At 41.2% G+C, this 19,366-nt stretch overlaps 1 long non-coding RNA gene across 1 annotated transcript; it reads left to right on the top strand.

Annotated features, from left to right (window-relative positions):
- Nucleotides 1–318: 318 nt before the first annotated feature.
- LOC123384801 lies at nt 319–19,086 on the top strand. Its single transcript, XR_006596398.1, has 3 exons — nt 319–580; nt 14,077–14,157; nt 14,500–19,086. It is a non-coding gene; the product is annotated as an uncharacterized LOC123384801 (long non-coding RNA).
- Nucleotides 19,087–19,366: the final 280 nt, after the last annotated feature.

Below are 19,366 nucleotides of genomic sequence, written 5' to 3'. Positions count from 1 at the left end.
TCTATTCTCCCGGATCAGCAGTCGCGCACAGGTCCTCCGTCTTCAGCTCTCGTCCACTCCCTGCTTTTCCACTCTCCGTGACCAGGCCCCAGGCAGTACCTCTCTCCTGAGTTTTGCCTCAGATGCGGCTGTTTTCCCCGGCCCTTACTTCCGAAGGACTGCGGCTTTGACCCGTTCCGCCCCTCTGCGGGAGGGTCTCACCGAGCAATGGCCAAACGAGCAATGGCTGAATGTCGGTTGCACCCAGGAACGCTTGCTGGACCCTGCTTCTGCCGGTGCCCCGAGACTACGGCCAGGTGCCAGCCCGCCCCAGAAAAGTTCACGAGACAGTGTAGCTGCAGCGTTTCAGGGATGATGGAAAATCACAACACACACCTGGCACCAGGCTTCACCCTTAAAGACCTTGTTCCAGCACCAGCGAATGTGGCCGCCTTCCGGGGTCTGTTGGGACCCGGTGGCTTCAACGGTCTTTACCAAGTGTCCTTCCAGCAGTGGAACCGCTTTTCCCCGTGTGGCCCGAGAACCTCCCGGACCCCACTCTGTTCCTGGGGATTCGTCCCTCCCACCAGAGCACCGCCAGGTATGGAGCTGCGGAGTTGCAGCCTTTGCCCTCCCCTTGTTTACAGTCTTAATGGAATTTAAACCCTCTCCTTTCTCCTTTCTCCCTTTTTAGCTTAGTCCCTGCGGCTGTTTCCAATTTTCTATGTTTTCTCCAGCTGCTTTTGGGAAGGGGTGCTTTTCCTGTATTCCCTCCCCCCCAAGTCTCTGTCCTCTCTCTGCTTGCAAAAGCACCTCCCTTCCTGTTCCTTCTTGCTCCCCAAGTTCACCTCTCTGCACCACATACCTGCTGAATTCTGTGGTTCAGGTTGTGCAGATTGTGGTGTTAATCCTCCAGTCACTTTTCTAGGTGTGTAGGATGGTTTAGTTTTGGTCTGGCTATATTTCATGGATGTGAGAGACACAAAAAACTTCCATGCTGTTCCACCATCTTGGCTCCTCCCCCCCTTTTTTTAATGCTTATTTATTTTGAAAGAGAGAGAGAGAGAATCTGAAAGAGCAGACCTAGGCCAGCTGACTAGTGACTATGTCCCTGACATGGCCGCAGAAAGAAGTTCCCGCTCAAACCTCAGACCACGCCTCCTCCTCTTGAGTAACTTATGTTTTCTAAGAAAGCAGGCTACCGATTGATGCATTCTTCCGAAGTCTGAGGTGGGAGGAAGGGGAGTGTGAGAGGCGTGGAAAGTGTGAGTAGAAGAGGGAGGGCTTCTCTCAGGTAGGGGCCAGAGGCAGGAGCCCTCAACCCTGTCCAGGCTTAGAATGACCTGGGAGCATTTTACCCTTCCCCAAACCAATTAATCAGAGTCTCTGGGGATGGTGTTTGGTGCTAGGTATTTATATAGCACAGCAAGGCTGACAGCCAATGGTTCATAGGTGACCAGTGAGAAACGTTCTGTATAGACTGAGGCCAAACATGTTAGAGATCCTCAGACACAGTGGTTCTTAAACTTCAGGTGCATCAGAATCTCCTGGAAGACTTGTTCAAACACAGATTGCTGAGCCCCACCCCCGGAGTTTCTGATTCAGTAGGTCTGTGACCATCAGGCCCAACATTTGCATTTTTAACAAGTTCCAGGTGACGCTGATAATTGCTGATCTGGGACCACACTTTGGCAGCCAATCGGCTGAGTCCACGACCCTTCCCCAGCCAATCGGCTAAGGCCATGATCCCTATAAAACCTTTGTGCTTTTGAAACTCGCTCTTTTTCTCTCTGGTATCTCACCGCTGCATCGGTGCAGGTAGGGGATTGAGCTCGAGCTAGCTCGACTAAAGGCTCTTTGCTTTTGCATCGGACTCGGCTCCCTGGTGGTCTTTGGGGATCACGAATTCTGGGCATAACAAATCCTAAGCAGGTTCTGTGCTGTCAATGAAGAGCCCAACATGGGGCTGGATCCCATGAACCATGAGATCAAGTCTGAGCTGAAATCAAGAGTTGGGACGCCCAACTGACTGAGCCACCCACGTGCCCCATGGGGTTGTGAGTTTGAGCCCTACATTGGGTGTAGAGATTATGTAAATAAATAAAACTTTTTTAAAAAGTTTGAAATTAATCAATATTATCAATCTTCTCCAGAACTATGTATATAAAGAATCTTAAGTCACTCCTAATAATGTTATACCTAGTTAGTATTCTAGTTGTACAATGTTTTGTTCCTCTGAGAATTTGTCACTGATTATTGTTTTATGTGGTAGATTACTTAGTCAAGTTTCTCCAGAGAAACAGAAACAGTAAGATATGTATATATAAATACATGATATAAATATACACATACATATATATGTATATATATGTGTGTGTGTATATATATATATATATGTCTGTATATATGTGTCTATATCTATGTATCTTTTACTATTGCATATATTTTGAGGACACAGATTTCTCATAGCTTCCAGTTTTGGGGCTTAAGGATTTTTTTTTTTTCCTGCTTGAAATATTGAGGAAATGAGGAATTGGCTCCTTATGAAGAATTGGCTCACACAATTATGAGAAATTGGCCCACACAGTTATGGACGCTGAGAAGTCCCAAGATCTGTCTGCAAGCTGAAGACCCAGGAAAGCCAATCTGAATCTGAAAGCCTGAGCGCCAAGGGAGCAGATGGCTTAAATCTCAGTCTGAGGGCTGGAAAAGATGAGATGGGATGTCCCAACTCAAGCAAGCAAGCAGGAAGCAAAAAGGGGCAAATTCCTGTTTCCTTTGCTCTGTTGTATTCAGGCCTTCAATGGATTGGGTGATGCCTACCCGCACTGGGGAAGGCAGTCTATCTTCAAATGATAATCTCATCCAGAAACACCCTCACAGACACACCCAGAAATAATGATTAATCTGGGCACCCCATGGCCAGTGATGTTGATGCATAAAATTAACCACCATATATGTCAATGCTGTTTAGATTTATCCACATTTGACCACATGTTTCTTTTTTTTAAGTTTTTAAATTTATTTTGAGAGCGAGAGCATGAGCAAAAGTAAGTGCACGAGTGAGGGAGGAGCAGAGAGAGAGAGAGAGAGAGAGGGAGAGGGAGAGAATCACAAGCAGGTTCTGCTCTATCATCACAGAGCCCAACGAGATCTAGAGTCAGACGCTCAACCTGTTGAGCCACCCAGGTGCCCCCACATTTTGCATTTTACTTCTTTCCTCTAGCTGCTTTTCCTTTTCTCTAAATTATATCCTTTGGAATTCCTTTCTGTTAGTCAAAGTTTCGCAGAGGTCAACTCTCTCATTCTTCGTTTGCCTTAAACTGTCTTCCATTTGCCCTCACTCTTTTTGAAAAAAAGTTTTTTTTGATGTTTATTTATTTTTGAGAGAGAGAGAGAGCACAAGCAGGGGACGGGCAGAGAGAGACACATACAGAAACCAAAGCAGACTCCAGGCTCTGAGCTGTCAACACAGAGCCCGACATGGGGCTCAAACTTGGGAGATCATGACCTGAGCTGAAGTTGGATGCTTAACTGACTGAGCCACCCAGGCACCCCCATTTTACCCTCATTCTTTATGGATAATTTAGCTTCTTTATATGTATGGAATTCTAGGTGACAATTATTTATTTCACTTTGGAGATATTTTATGCTTTTGTTTCTATTGTTGAGAAATCTGCTCTTTGTCATTCTTTTGTAGGTATTCTTTTTCTTGGTGTTTAAAATATTTTGTCTTGGTGTTTTGCAATTTATAATGTGATGAGGTATTGAGATTTATTTCTGTATTAACTGTTTGGTACTTTTTGTGTGTTCCTGATTCTGAGGATTTCATGTGTTTCATTAATTCTAGAAAATTCTTAGCCATCTCTCTGAATATTTTCTCTCACATCTATTTTTTTCTCAAATTCCTATTAGACATATGTATATCTTCTCATTTTAACCTCTGTGTCTCTTAAACTCTCTTTAATATTATATGTCTTCTATCTCTATTACAGTTTGAGTAATTTTCTTAGCTCTGTATTCAATTTCCTTCTTCATCTGTGTCTAATCTGCTGCCTAATTTGACTAATGGGTTTTTAGTTTCAGCGATTACATTTTCATTTCTAGAAGTTTTTTCCATAGTCTTCTGTTATATTTTGATTCCTTTCTGAAATGTCATTAATGATTTTATAGTCTTCATTTGATAAATTATTCAATTATCTGAAGTTCTGAGGGCCTAATTTCCCTCCACCTGCACTTTCTTTATTACATACTTGTTACCTCTGTTGTCTCTTGCTCATGTTGGATTATTAAGTACTCAGTTGTGTTATTTTGTATTATGAGTTACTCTTTAGAAGGGCTTTTTTGTGGGAATAGTGGTGAGTGTGGTGAGGGAGCATAAGTCAGGCTGAGGGCAAAGTACAAGCCAGCCTACCTACCTCCCCTCCCCCAGGAGGGATATGGTGTGATATTCCTTGGACACTCCCGGCTACCCAAAACCAGGAAAGGACAAAAACACAAATGGTTAAACTGGTAGAGGCTCCATCAGTTTGCAAATATCTTAGTAAATGATAAGAAAAAGGCAATCTTATCGATAGTGTAATATCTAGAAACCTATAGACTCAGTTTTCTAGATCCCCAACATCACCCTCCCCTCCATAGTGATGTGGGGAACAAGGCAAGAAGGAAATGGCAGATAAAATTGAATTTCCTTCTTATCTTCAGCCCATTGACAAATACTTGATGCAGGCAGAGTAAAACATTTCTCCAGGAACTCCCTGATGTCTTAATGTTAAGATAGCTAGAGGGAAAAACAACCTTAGCTTGACAATAGCTAGGCCTCCAGTATCCTGGGAGTCTTCTTTATCATATGAAAATCCCTTTGGAAACTTCCCCTGGACTTTACCTCCCCAATTCCATACTATATAACCAGTCACTCTTCACAACCCTAGTGAAGCTCTTTTTTGCTCACCGGTCCTGTTCCTGTGCTTTAATAAAATCATTTTTTTGGTACCAAAGACAACTTCAAGAATTCTTTCTTGGCCGTCAGCTCTGAACCCCCCATCACCTCAAAATCTCGTCAAGTGTGTGTCCCTTTTGTGTAGTTTTCTCCTGCCAGGTGCTCCAGTGATGTCACCTAATCATCCTAGGAGTGATTTATGTGTTAATTTTGGCTTGAGAATTTCTGGATTCTCATAACATTGATCCACAATTGAGTTTCCAATGAGGAAACTCCTTTTGTCTCCCCCTACTTAAAATCTAGGCCAAAAGAGGCAAGCTTCCTCATCATCTCCTTATGCTGGTAGAGAGAGATTTTCTAGTCCACCCTGAATTGTGTTTTATGTGGGACAGGGGAGGGAGAGTAGGTGGGGCTCAGTTTCAACTCCCTATTTGAGAGTCTCAAAACCTTTTACTCACCAAGTGCACATTAAAACCCAATTCTCTAGATTAGTCAAAGTGGAAATAAAGCCCATCAATCCAGATTAGCTGTCACATCAGCTCAATCATATAATACTCTGGTTTTTAGCAACCTCTTCCTTTCTGGCCTTTGGGAATTTCTATTACTTTCCTATGAGCTTAGCTATGCATTCAAAAAGATATTTCATCTGGCGTTCCTCTTTGTTAATGGTGGGAGGTGTTTTCAGAATATTGAGTCTGTCCTACTAATAAAACTAGAAAATTTCAGTATTCTATTAATCTATCAAAGGACTCCATATCACTCATCACAGACTGATTTGCGTCAAGAGCACACATTCACACGGATGCATGGTACATACCACACATGTACTTCTGCATGTGCTCTCTCTCTCTCTTTCTTCTGTTTTTTTATTCTCTTAACCCTATGGAAAGCTCAGCAGATTATTAATCATAAGCAATACAGCATAACTGAGCTTATCAAATCTGCATATCCTGAACTTAAGAAGTCTGTTGCCAAATAGACTCACTATTAGTATCTATGTGTAACTTTATCCTTTAGAGGGTCTAAGTGAAATAGAAGTTTGAATGGTGAGAAAACTATATGGAATCATTGCGAGCTTTTTACTTTACTTCCCCATTTATCATCAACAGAAACTTTATGGGAAGTACATGCAGTGGTTAATTCCTGTGCAGTGAAAGCCCGTGTTTGAATCTAGCTTTTGCCAGTCTATGACATTGAGCAACTTGCTTGACCTCTTTCTGCTTCAGCTTTCACATCTGTGAGATGTGAGTGTTAAATGTGAGCACTGAGTGAGTGAGTATATATATCAGCATAGTGCTTAGCATACAGAAAGATCTCAATAATATGTTGGTTATTACTATTACTATTATTATTATTATTATTATTTATCTTTATGCTTGAAAAAACTCAAGCCCCTTCAAAAAAACTCTGAGAGCCTGTGTATTAGGCTGAACTATATGAAATTGCCATGGTTGTAGGTCAAAAAGCATCAAAGATTGGTAATTTCATAAGGTTTGTTTCAGAGTATGAATCTGATTTGAAGTCGTTAGAGGAAGAAATGTCAGCAGGAAGAAATTTTGACAACAGAAATACAGATGAGGGCTCCTTCTCTGGGGACATACAGAAAAGTCCCCAGGTGTTGAATTGTGCGCATTTGAATTCCCCATTGGCTGGGCATTTCTTCAATTTTCATTTAGTTACTCAATTTTAACTTTGCCTAATTTAGATAAAGTTTTACCAGAAAGTTGCAAGAAAGCTACATATTTCAGTGTATTGAATGGGTCTATGTATCTGAAATAAAAGATCCCATTTTGGAAGCCATAGTTAAGAGAAGTAGCTGGCCAGCTTGTTAGTTGGCTAGGCACCTCGTTAGAGCTCCTAAGGTGTCCTGCTGAGTGATTAGGGGAAAGAATTGAGAGTGAATTTACATACTTCTAGATCTGATCTTCTTGTTAACTGTGGATGGCTGATTAGTAACTGTGGAGAAAATAAAGGTCCTGTTGGGTGGCCCACAGGGAGTAATGCATAATTAGAAACAGCATCCCTTGCCAAACAGAGAGCTGATGCTGTAGGCTTGATGAATAACCTCCTGACACTAGGAGTTGGAATTTAGCCTAATTCCTGTCACTTTCTCCTGTAATTTGACTGTGTGATTCACTGACAAGAGAAACAGCTCTGCGGAGGTAAACCCACAGGAGAGCCTCTCAAATGCTGTCTGACTCCTTTTAAATTCACTCCTCTCTTAGAGATCAGTGATTATGTAACCTCTCTGACTCCGTTTTTATGACTAAAGTAAATTAGAAAATTAGCGACAATTAAATTGGCTATGGGAGAGGCTTGAAATATATGGCCTGTCAAGACATAGTATATTCTGTAGCACTTAATATGATCTCCAGACTTGGGCTCTTCTACTTCCTTGGCTGGCAGGATTTTGTTTTGTTCCCACCCTAAAACTGAATGGCAGCTGAATGTTGACTCAAAGCATAAAGGGGGTGTTACCACCACTCCAAGCCTGTCAGAACTTTTAGATGATAGTTTCTCTTAAGTTGTTATTAAAAAAAATTATATAAGTAATCCGTGATAACTTCTGTAATAAAGATAAGTGAAAGAGAACAATGAAACCAGATCACCCATGATCACTCAGAAATCGCCATATTAACACCTGGGTATAGAGTAAGACTCAGAGTGGAAAGAAGAATGAGTCCAGGGAAGATACGGAGAAATAGGCATTTCATGGAGGAAAAGGCATTTTCTTAGTGTACTAGAAGGAAAACGATGATAGTACTTGCAAATGGGAGATTGGTGGCTGAAACATGAGACTTGGCATGGTGGGTTCTGTATTCTTCATGAAGTATGAGGAATGGTCACCAGCTGAGGGGCAGAAGGGAAGGAGGAAGTCAGAGTTTGACTGGAGTGGAGAGGTATGCAATAGTAATGGAAAATGGAAGAGGGCTTTCGTAGAGAATATTAGGAATATTTCTGGCATGGTTGTGTAAATCTGACATTGTTCACTATGAATTTGACTTGTTACCATTCTGCCTAGTTGGGTATTTTTCTCCAGCAATAACTAATGTTCCAGGTTGAGGCACAGAGAAGGTAGGTGATATTGGATCCATGCATAGCTAGGGTTTAATTTGGAAGGAGAAGGTCAAGAAATGGAAGGTATTTGCAAGACAGCAAATGTGGCATTAGGCACTGGTATTGAAGTTGGATGAGGAGGGTTGTGCTGGGTACAATGAAAGTAGAGATGTCAACGTGTTGGGGACATTGATGACAACTGGGAGGGGAGGAACTTGAGAAAGTGATGTGAAAGGAAATGTTAGCATAGGAGATTGGGATTTTTCAATTAGTGCTGTTTCCTCCCTCCCTCCCTGCCTTCCTTCCTTTCTTCCTTTCTTCCTGGGAAGCTCAGTGGAAGAGAAGGTATCTTCAGCTGGGGTGATTGGAAAGGCTCAACTGAGGTAAGACTTGAGATGGCCTTGGAAAGATTTGTATGCGCAAAGAGGCTGAAAGTTATGTGGATCTATAATTTTGGTGAATTGCACAAAATGGAAATTCACAACACTTCTGTTTCCTTGCAACGAATAGCTTTCCTCAGTCATTGCTGATGCCATTTAATTAAAGATGAACTAGTATGTTATGTCAGGGAGGCTAGTGTGTATGTGTGTGTGTGTGTGTGTGTGTGTGTGTGTGTACAGACTCTCAACATTTTAACTCCATGACTTTATTTTGTCATTTTATCAGGTGTTATGCCTTTAGGGGACTGAGTCATTCTAGGCAAATCTAAGAGAATGATTGATAAATTATAAATTCCTACTAGTTAAGTTTCAAGACAAGAAAGTTCCTGAGGGCTGATGAGCACATTCTTCCCAGCAGGAGTCTATTTACTTTTCTTCTCTCTCACGGTCTCTCTCCCTATCTGGGCATTTATTTATGTTTTGCAATATTTCTTGAGGGCTTACTATGTTCCAAGGCTCATGACATGTTCTTTACTTTCATTAGCTCATTGAAGCCTCCCAACAAGTCAATGAGGCAGGCTTTATTATCCCCATTTTTTACATAGGAAACTGAGACTCAGGGGGATTAAGTTTTGTGCTCTCACTCACCTAGCTGGTGGAGCTGGGCATCCCATTGAATCTATGGACTGACCACAGCTTCCATAACAATACTGTGGCACACAGAGACACACAGACACACGCATACACACACTTTAAAAATTGAGGTAAAATTCACCTAACAAATTCACCATTTTAACCGTTTTCAGGTATACAGTTCAGTGGCTTTAAGTACATTCACAAGGAGGTGCAAGCATCATTATTAATTCTGAACAGTTTCATCACTCCAAAAAAACCCCCCTACCCATTAAGGAGTCACTTCCCACTTTCCTTTCCCATCAGCCGCTGGCAACCCCTAACTGGCTTTCTGTCTCTGTGGGTTTTCCTATTCTGGACATTTCATATAAATGGAATCATATAATATGTGGTCTTTTGTGTCTGGCTTCTTTCATTAGTTTTCAGGGCTCATCATGTTGTAGCATGTATCAGTACTTCATACCTTCTTATGCCTGAATAATATTCCAATGTATGGATATACTACATTTTGTTTATCCGTTCATTAATTAATGATATTTGAGCTGTTTCAATTTTGTTTCCAACTTTTGGCTATTATGAATAATGCTGCTATGAGCATTCATGTACAATTTTTATTTCAATATACGTTTATTTTTGTTTTTAAAAAAATTTTAAATGTTCATTTATGTTTGAGATAGCATGAGTGGGGGAGGGGCAGAGAAAGAGGGAGACACAGAATCCAAAGAAGGCTCCAGGCTCTGAGGTGTTAGCACAGAGCCCAATGCAGGGCTTAAACTCAAGAACTGTGAGATCATGACCTGAGCTGAAGTCTGATGCCTAACCGACTGAGCCACCGAGGCACCCCAACATACATTTTTTTTTTAAAGTTTATTTATTTTGAGAGAGAGCACTAGTGGGGAGGGTCAGAGAGAGGGAGAGAGAGAAAATTCCAAGCAGGCTCTGCACTGTCAGTACAGAGCCCAACGCAGGGCTCAAACCCATGAACCATGAGATCATGACCTGAGTCAAAGTCAAGAGTCAGATGTTTAACCAACTGAGCTACCCAGGTGCCCCTGAACATACATTTTTAATTCTCTTAGGTATATACTTAGGAGTAGAATTGCTGGGTAGTGTGGTAATTCGATGTCTCATTTTTTGAAGAACTGCCAAACTTACCCCAGTGGCTGCCCCATTTTATATTACTACCAGCAATATATAAGGAGTCCACTTTCTCTGCATTGTTGCCAAAACTTGCCATTTTCCATTTTAAAAAATTTACAGCTATCTTAATGGGTATAAATAGTATCTCATTGTGGTTTTGATTTGCATTTCCTGAGTAATGATACTGGAGTTTTCATTTCATTATTGTATTTTATTTTTTAACTCCAAAGTTTTTATTTGGCTCCTTTTTATAATTTCTGGCTGTTATTGATATTTTCTATCTGGTAAGGTATCATTCTCATGGTTTCCTTTACATCTTGTACATTGTTTCCTTTGCTGATTTAAGTATATTTAAAATAGTTAATAAAAAGTTTTTGTCTAGTAAGCCCAATGCCTGTCCTCAGGGACGGTTTCTATTAATTTCCTTATTTCCTGTTTTTTGACTTAAAAAATGTTCATTTTGAGAGACAGAGTGAGTGAGTGGAGGAGGGACAAAGAGAGGGAGAGAGAGAATCCCAAGAAGGCTCCATGCTGTCAGCGCAGAGCCTCACATGGGGCTCGATCTCATGACTCTGAGATCATGACCTGAGCTGAAATCAAGAGTTGGAGGCTCAACCAACTGAGCCACCCAAGCGCCCTCTATTTTTTTGACTTACTTCTTTTCATGCCTTGTAATTTGTACTGAAAGCTGAACATTTTGTTTTTTGTTTTTGTTTTTGTTTTTTTTTTAAAGCTGAACATTTTGAATGTTAGAACATGGCAATTTCATTTGTCAGATTCTCCCCCACTATTCTCCCTATTCTCCCCTAGGGTACTTTGTTGCTGCTTGTTGTAGTTGTTGTTTGTGTAGTGACTTTTCTGAACTAATTTTATAGAGTCTGTATTCTTCATCATGCATGGTTACTGAAATCTCTGCTCTGTTAGTTTAGTGGTCAGTCAGTGATTCTACAGAGATGTCTTTAAATGCCTAGAACCTGAACAAAAATCTGTTATTCTTTGGAGATGGGCTCTGTGTGTGTGTTGGGCATGCCTTCAACGCTCAGCCAGTAGTTTACAACTCTGCTTTAGCCTTCATCTCCTGCCTGTGCAGAGCCTGAACATCAGCCAGAGGTGAGAGCTTGGAGCTATCTCAGGTCTTTTTTGAGCATGTGTTCAGTCCTGAGCATGTGTATGGCCTTTTAGATTCTTAGGAATATATGGGACCTTTTCAAAGCCCTTATTTCTCCAAAGCATTTTATATCCTAGCCTTTGCTCCCAAGATTTTCAGTTTGTCTATTGTTCATTCAAAATTTTATCATTTGCTCTAGGTGGCATCAGCTAATATGTTTTCATTTCAATGTTTTTAACAAACACTGCGCCCTCCCCCCCACCCCAACTCTCCCCCCTCTAAATAGCTGTCTCAGCCCTGGGAAAGTTCTCACTGCTGTGAAATAGTGGCAAGCCCTTTGATCTAGTACTTCGGGGCACCACCAGACTGGTCAAAATAAACATCCACAATCTTTAAGAATAAGATCTGCCCTCCTCCCTCCAGTACTAGGTGCCTGCACTGGGAATGTGGGCTGTTGTCCTTAAGGCTGTTGCCCAGCTGGGGTAGAGGATGGGGCCGGGGTAAGTTACAAACACCACAATGCATTCTTTCCAGGATTCAGCTGTTTTTTCCTTGATTAAACACCCCCTATTTGCGATATACTGATTAAATTCCAGCATTCTGAAAAAGTGGATTCTGACAAATTTTGCCAGTTTCTTCATTGCTTTTATGGAGAGATGGGCTTTTAGATTTCCCTTCTTTGCCATTTTTACTGATGTCGTTCAGTAATTGAATCCTTTGGTATATTGCCTCTTTCATGAAACTAGATTAATATCAGATGTTTACTTGATCTGTAAAGTCAGAGTCAGGATTCGGATGACTTGGGGGATTCTGTCACTGAATTGTGGGAGCTTGGCCATTCCTTTATTATACATTTCCCCAGCCCAGGAAGGAACCGCTATTCCTTAAAAACAAGATGGGCACATTCTTAACGTTCCACTCCTTTTCCAAATGTTCTGCAGATTACAACTCAACCAATGATGAATGTGCATCATTAGTATGTGATGAATACTCCAGTTATCTTTGTATGATGCCCTTCTATGGGCCAGGGAAGAAATATTTTTGCACACTCCAAGACTGGGGCATTTCAGTTGATAACTACTGTCATCCATTTTTTTTGTTAAAGTTTGCTAGATGAGTTTTCAGAATACGACGTTTTCTGACTCTGTTTTAAATTTTGTGTGCTGGTAGTTTCAACTCAGCTTTCTTCTTTCTCTCAGCATTTTACTTTGGAAAAATGCCAATATATTATAAAACAAAATGTTTTAAAATCATATGACCCCCCTCAGCTTCAGTGGTTATGTCTACTTTGGCCAATGGTGCTTCATCTGTTACCACCCTCAAGATTACTTAGGCATCACATTTCATCTGGAAATATTTCAGTGGATGTCACTAAAGGACAAGGACTCATTTTAGAAAACAAAACCCCCAACATGGGGTGGTGGTCTTTTAAAGTGCAGGTACTCGGGGCGCCTGGGTGGCTTAGTCGGTTAAGTGTTTGACTTTGGCTCAGGTTATGATCTCATGGTTCATGAGTTCGAGCCCTGCTTTGGGGTCTGTGCTGATGACACTGAGCCTGGAGCCTGCTTCAGATCCTCTGTCTCCCTCTCTCTGCCCCTCCCACACTTGTGCTCTGTCTCTCTCAAAAATAAACAAACATTAAAAAAAAAAAAAAAAGAGAGAGAGAACCCTGAGGTCTAGCTTTACACTTTGCTGGTTTTGTGAGCGCTAATCCTCCAGTCAGCATCTTTGAGCCTCAGCTACCTCATTTGTTAAAAGGGAATGATGTAGGGTGTCTGGATGGTTCAGTCAGTTGAGCGTCTGACTCTTGATTTCATATCAGGTATGATCTCATGGTTCTTGGGATCCAGACCCATGGTGGGCTCCATGCTGCACAGAGCCTGCTTGGGATTCTGTCTCTCCTCTCTCTGTTCCTCCCTTGCTAGCGATCTCTCTCTCTCTCTCAAAATAAATGAACAAACAAATAAAGGAATAAAACAAGTAAAATAATAAATAAATACTTAAAAAATGGAATGATGATGCTTCTCTTGGAATGGGGGGTGTAGAGAGAGAGAGAGACCTAATGTAAAGCACTGCACAGTGTCTGACAGGTAGTAAGTCCTTAGTAGGTGGCCACTATAATAATATGAATTGTTTTTAGCTGACTCTGAGCGAGGAAAACTCTAATAGCATAAAATCTAGAGCCAGGAGAAGGGGAACCTGAAGTAGCAAACTACATTAAGAGAGGAAAAAGCTGAGAAGTAGGCATCTGAGAAGATATTTGGGTTACTTGGATCCCATGTAGATGCCATCTGAATTGGGCGAGGGCGTTCCCAGATTCCTCCCTTTGCTGTTTTATCATAGTAGCAGCATCTATTTTATTGCCTGCATTCTCCTGGGGAAGTTTCCCACTAATATCTAGGTAGTTCTGCTCAGTTATGATCTTTCCATAATCTTGTGAAAACTTTTTTCAGAGACCATTTCCTTCAAAGATCAAGATGGATTTGGACTTAAATCACCGAGACCTAGGGGTGTATATATGCTTTACACCGGTAAATTTGTAATTTTTCGTCTATGTGGATTTTTACCTCAATTTCCAAATCAAGCAGGAAAATTGGGCCCTTAAAGCTGGGAGCCTAGTATTCAGCCAGAGAAGTTCTTCCTTTCTGCATGCCTGGGAAGCTGATCAGAACTTCAGTCCCCTCTGTTTCACTCTGCTTGTTAAAGATGGCAAAACAAGAACGTAGAATAAATGATTCACCTCAGTCATTCATGAGGAGAGTTGGGATGAAATCTCTCAGCCTCTGAATTCACTGAATTGGCACGAAGATCCATTTCTGTCTCTGTGCTTCCTTTGGCAGTGGGGTATACAGAGCCGTGCCAGCTGGGACGTTGCCCATCTTCCTTCTCTATCTCCCTTTGGCATTTGGACAAAAATCCTTGTACGTATACAACTATTTAGCTCTGGGAGTGATTTTATGGGCTATGTGTTTATCCTGGAATTTAGTTTGCAGGGTGGATACCAATGGTATGCATATGATTATCCAAGTTGATGGTGGACTGATCAATTCATTTAACAAAGTGTCTGTGTGACAGGTATTAAGCTAGGTGCTGGTGTGAGAACCAAGTATGAAAACATCACCTTAATTTGAATTGAAACTAGAGGTGGAAGGCAGTAGGTTTTTTCCTGGTTGCTTAAATAGTCTAGGAGATTGTGTGGATTCAATAGTACAGACATGTCTGAACTTGGACTCTCTAAATGATTGTATCTATACCCTTCATAGGCCTAATTGCTGCTACCTGTTGGCTGGTTTTCAACATATGGATATCAACATGCCTTCCTGGACCACAGTAAATAAACAAGACACTGTTACTCTTGATGAAGAGTTCCTGAGAAGTGGTTTTACATGTAGATTACTGGGACTCTCAGATACAACGGATGGCAGGGTGTCATCATAGACTGAGTTTTTACGTTGGGCAAGGGATGAATCACTCTGATCTCATCACTGGAATTTACTTTTTACCTTTCTTAAATTTAGCTCTACAAAAATTTCCTTCTCATCAACTATGGGTTCTGTTTCAATAACAAGCTCTTGCAGTCCTTCAATAACAACAAGTCTCTGCATTGTGAGAAGGTCTTGTAGTTAGACTTTCTTTGCTGATGCGTGCAAGGAAAGCTTCAACATTGCTATTCTTTGAAAAGTGTGGTAGAGATTTCTAGTACTAAGTAATCTCCAGGTTTCTTCCCCCTGTGGACATGTGAGAGGAATCCTTTTCCTTGCCCCTTGCACGTGACTAGTTCTGGCCAATGGGATATGAGTAAAAGCGATGTGTGATTTTCCAGCTGAAGCATTTATCTGTTAGTGTGAGACACTCTATTGCTAAGATATGTGTCTAGGAGCAGACTTTATGGGTTGTGTTGCTATGTATGTCTTCAACTTTATTATATAATGTCTGTTTTGCTTGCAATAATTTATACTTTGGCCAAGGTGATAAGAAAGAACCCCATTTATCCACATCATTACTCAATTTGTAAATAATTAACAAAATTTTGCAGTCTATTGGCTATACAGTGGTCTGTTTTTGGTATAAAATTGCATTTCCACGATTAGTAGTGAAACTGACAATCCTTTCATATATTTACTGGCCATTTGGGCTTCATTTTCTTTGGACCGTTCCTTTCTGTAGGGATCATGCCTCATTTATAATTTCTTTAAGTATTCTCTCTATATCTTGGTAACTGTGCACATTCAGAATCTTGCTTTCACAAGAATGACGTCAGAAAACTTGCAGCTAGTGTTCAGCGTATAACCTAGATTCTTCCAATTGGACGGGCCCATCTAAGGCTTAATTTACAAGGGAGAAATGTGAGTGGTATCTTTAGGGTAACAGTAGCTGCTGTATCAATCTCATTCTCGGCACTGAAACGATAATACATTTACTTCTCACTTATTATCAAAGTCTGATGTGGGAGTTCCTGGTGGAGCAGCCTTCCATGTGGTCTCTCAGGGACTTAGGCAGTGGAAGAGGTGAGAGAGGACGATCTAAGGAGGTTTTTACAGACTTTTCCTGGAGACGGTACCCTTCTTGTCTACCTACATTCTATTGGCCACAATTCAGGCACATGCCACACCTAACAGCAACAGAAATATAATCTAGTCATGAATTTTGGTGAATGCACAGTAGTTCTGCTCCATGGTGCAATGATCTTTTGATTAGTGTGGTGACAGTTGGCTGGTTTCTTGGGGGAAAGCGATAGTGGAGTTTTTTAAATCTCAGAGCAGTGTGGCAATGGTACTTCAACAGAAGACTCCACAACGTAGTTGTGTGTTCTTCCTGCTCAAGTAGCTTCAGCACTTGGCCTTCTGTCCCTCCTAGGAATTCTGCTGGCTGTCTACTATCCTTCAGCAAGGCCCTTGACTGCTTGGACTAGCCTGTGTGGATTTCATGAATTGTAGATAAGAATCCTGAGTGTTGTAGTTTCTTACTGTCTTTTGCTTATTTGTATTTATCTTTGAGATGGGGACTCAGAGAGTATCTCTACTGAAATAAGTAATAGAGTTTACTTCTTTCTGCACAGTAGCCTGTATGCCTTACTTGTGTTAATAACAAACCTATGGCCACGTGTGCAAAATCTTGTTCACAATGGACCCATTTTGTAAGTTTCAAGCCCAAAGACACCTAAACTAAACTAAATAAGAACCTCCCTAAATTAAATGAGAGCAAGGTAAATATTTCTAATTCTTTTTTTCTTTTTCATAATTCTTCTGAAGTTGAGGTAGGACCGTCTCATTTGGAATCTCAGCATTGCCACTAATGGTGAGAGGTGGTGTTGAGAGTGCAATCCTAACCCTTGATGGGGTGCTGGCCTCTCTGCTTCCCTCCCTGTCGGGAGTCCTTCAGGCTGGGTAGGGAGGCTGTGACAAATAGCTGGGAATCTGGTTGTGTGATCTTAGAAATCAACCAGGTAGAGAATCAAGACAGACTAAGAGATCATGATTAATCCTTTATAGATTCATGGCTAATGAGAGAGGCAAGAATTGAGAAGTTTTAGGGTAGTGTGCAAATCCCCTGATAATTGAGCCTCTTCAAATACCAGTTTCTCCACTTTTTGGTTCATATTGGACTTAAATGATATCCAAGGGCGACCAGTTTAATAATGCCACTATCTAATTCTTTCAGTTTAAAATTAGCTAGGTCTCAATTTCATCATACGTAAAAATGAAGGGTTTCTTCCAGTTGCCATTTGATTTGATTTCATTAGCAGATTTTCACTGATTATTATTTTTAGTTGCTTTCAATATTCTCCACCAGATGGCTCTAGTCTCTCAATGCAAACTCCTATCCACAGTCTCCTTTTGAGCCAGACTTGTTTTTGTGGGTTATTGTTCTCTACATGCTCAGCATGCTCAACTTCTACTCTTCTCCAAGTTAGGAGAAAAAAATAAAAAAAATTATTTATTTTGAGAGAGATAGAGGGAGAGAGTGCACGTGCCTGTGCACGCGAGTTGCGGGGGGCAGTCGGAGAGAGAAAATCCCAAGTAGGTTCCTGGCTGTCAGGATGGAGCCCATTGTTGGGCTCCATCCCATGAACTGTTAGATCATGATCAGAGCTGAAACCAAGAGTCGGACACTTAAACGACTGAGCCATCTAGGCGACCCTCTTCTCCAAGTTTTTAAACAAAACCACTTAATAGGTTTGAAAGCAGCTTCTTCTTCCTATATTCCATAGCACATTACTCTCCTTGCTTAAACCGTAGATCAAGACTTAAAGAATAATCTGATAGATACCAAGCTATTCTCTACCATAATCCCTACAGTGGGTTGTAGCCAAGCCTATTGGGCCACACCTGAAGCTGGCCCATGGGTACTGTTGGAAATAGAGTGCAGATATAGGCAACCAGGCAGCCAAAGTGTCCCCATATGGTTTAGGAAGCTCCTATGAAAGTCAGTGACTTATTCTGGGTTCTTCTATCTTGGTGGATTCCTTATTCTACTTGACCTGACGAAACCACTCAATCCTGGGGCCTCACACAGAGTGTGAGGAATTAGGAAGGCAACAGAAAGTGTTCTACTCATCTGTACCTTTATTCTTGTGTATATTCTTTTCATTGCCTGTCAGTTAGTTGGGTAGCAAACAGATGTGAAAGCAACCTTAAGGCCAGTCTGAATCATCTTTCTGCAAATTGTTGAATTCAGATCCAGCTCAATCTCTAATTCAATTCCGTTTCCTAAAAATAATCCTGACATCATAGATATATCTGTATATATATATGTGTAATAAGTGATTGGAAAATTGAGTTTTATGCTGGTATGGTACTCAGTTTGGAACAATGAAAAGACTCATTTTTCCATCCCTGGGTTATGCTGTATTTGAAGATCTAGATCCATTAGGGGTAAGGTTAGTTGGCAGAAGAATGTTGGGGAGTAGAAGAGAAGGAAGAGGTTGGAGACTTGGCATATGCATTTATTCATTCAGCAGATATTTGTCACTGACATGCACCAGCCACTTTTCTAGATATTGGGTAGATAGTAGCAAGTAGGCTTGGCAAGGATCCTCCTCGTATAGAATTGATGTTCTTCTGAGGGACGCAGAAAACCGACACATACTCAGTAAATCCATTGGTTTCAGAGAGTCATCAGTGCTATGAAGAAGACATATGATAGGGCTGTGGGACACAGGAATGAGGTGTGATTTGAGCTGAGGGACTGGAAGCTTGAGAGGCAGTGGCTAAGCTCCCCCAGGGCTAGAAAGAGGACTGTGAGTTCCACAAACAGGGAAGAGCCAAACTTATCTGAATTCAGCATCTCAGCGATGGAAAGACCTACAAAGTCAATGGCTGCTAGACTGTCTGAATACTGGTTATTAAGGGATTCTCCCTCATGGTTGAACTCAGCATGGAGGAGCGAATAAAACTGCCTACCCTTGAATACATGTAGTATGTATATCCTGGATTGGGAGCCAAGCAGTGTATATCACCTTGGGGTGATGATCAGGAACTTCTGATTATTTGGATCCTATAAGCTTCATATAATAGACACTAGACTTTTCATCACCTTTGGAAAGTAAGCTCTAATTAGATTTAATTAAAAAAAAAAAGGCATTTCTTATATCCCCAACATATATAAGTTGGTTCTTATAGCCCCAGAACCAACTACACATGTGTTACCTATAATTGCCTGCCTTGTTTTTCCTATGAGAACATCAGTGCCTTGAGGTCAGGCACTTGACCTCATACACAGAAAGTTCTGGTGACTTGAAATCTAACATTCGGTAGCCATTTCAACAACAAAAAAAGCTTTTTTAAAAAGTTTATTTATTTATTTTGAGAAAGAGAGAGAGAGGCAGAGAGAGAGGGAGAGAGAGAATCCCAGGCAGGTTCCACGCTGCCAGTGCAGAGCCAGACATGGGGTTCGAACCCATGAACCATGAGATCGTGACCTGGGCTGAAATCAAGAGTCAGACACTTAACCAACTGAGCCACCCAGGTGCCCCCCAAATCTTTTTTTAAAACTTAATTAAATATACTGATGAGTGTGGAGAGAGCTGTGTGGGCATCATTTGGCTTGTCCAGGCCGGGACAAGTAAATGGTTAGATCTGGAGGGGTGCATAAACCTCCTTTTGGCTGTTGCCATTGCTTGGGGATGCT

Source organism: Felis catus, chromosome B1 (genome assembly GCF_018350175.1).
Source record: "Felis catus isolate Fca126 chromosome B1, F.catus_Fca126_mat1.0, whole genome shotgun sequence".
NCBI classification, from domain to species: Eukaryota; Metazoa; Chordata; class Mammalia; order Carnivora; family Felidae; genus Felis; species Felis catus.
Note: the sequence above shows the minus strand (reverse complement) of the source record. Positions and strands in the feature narration are given on the sequence as shown.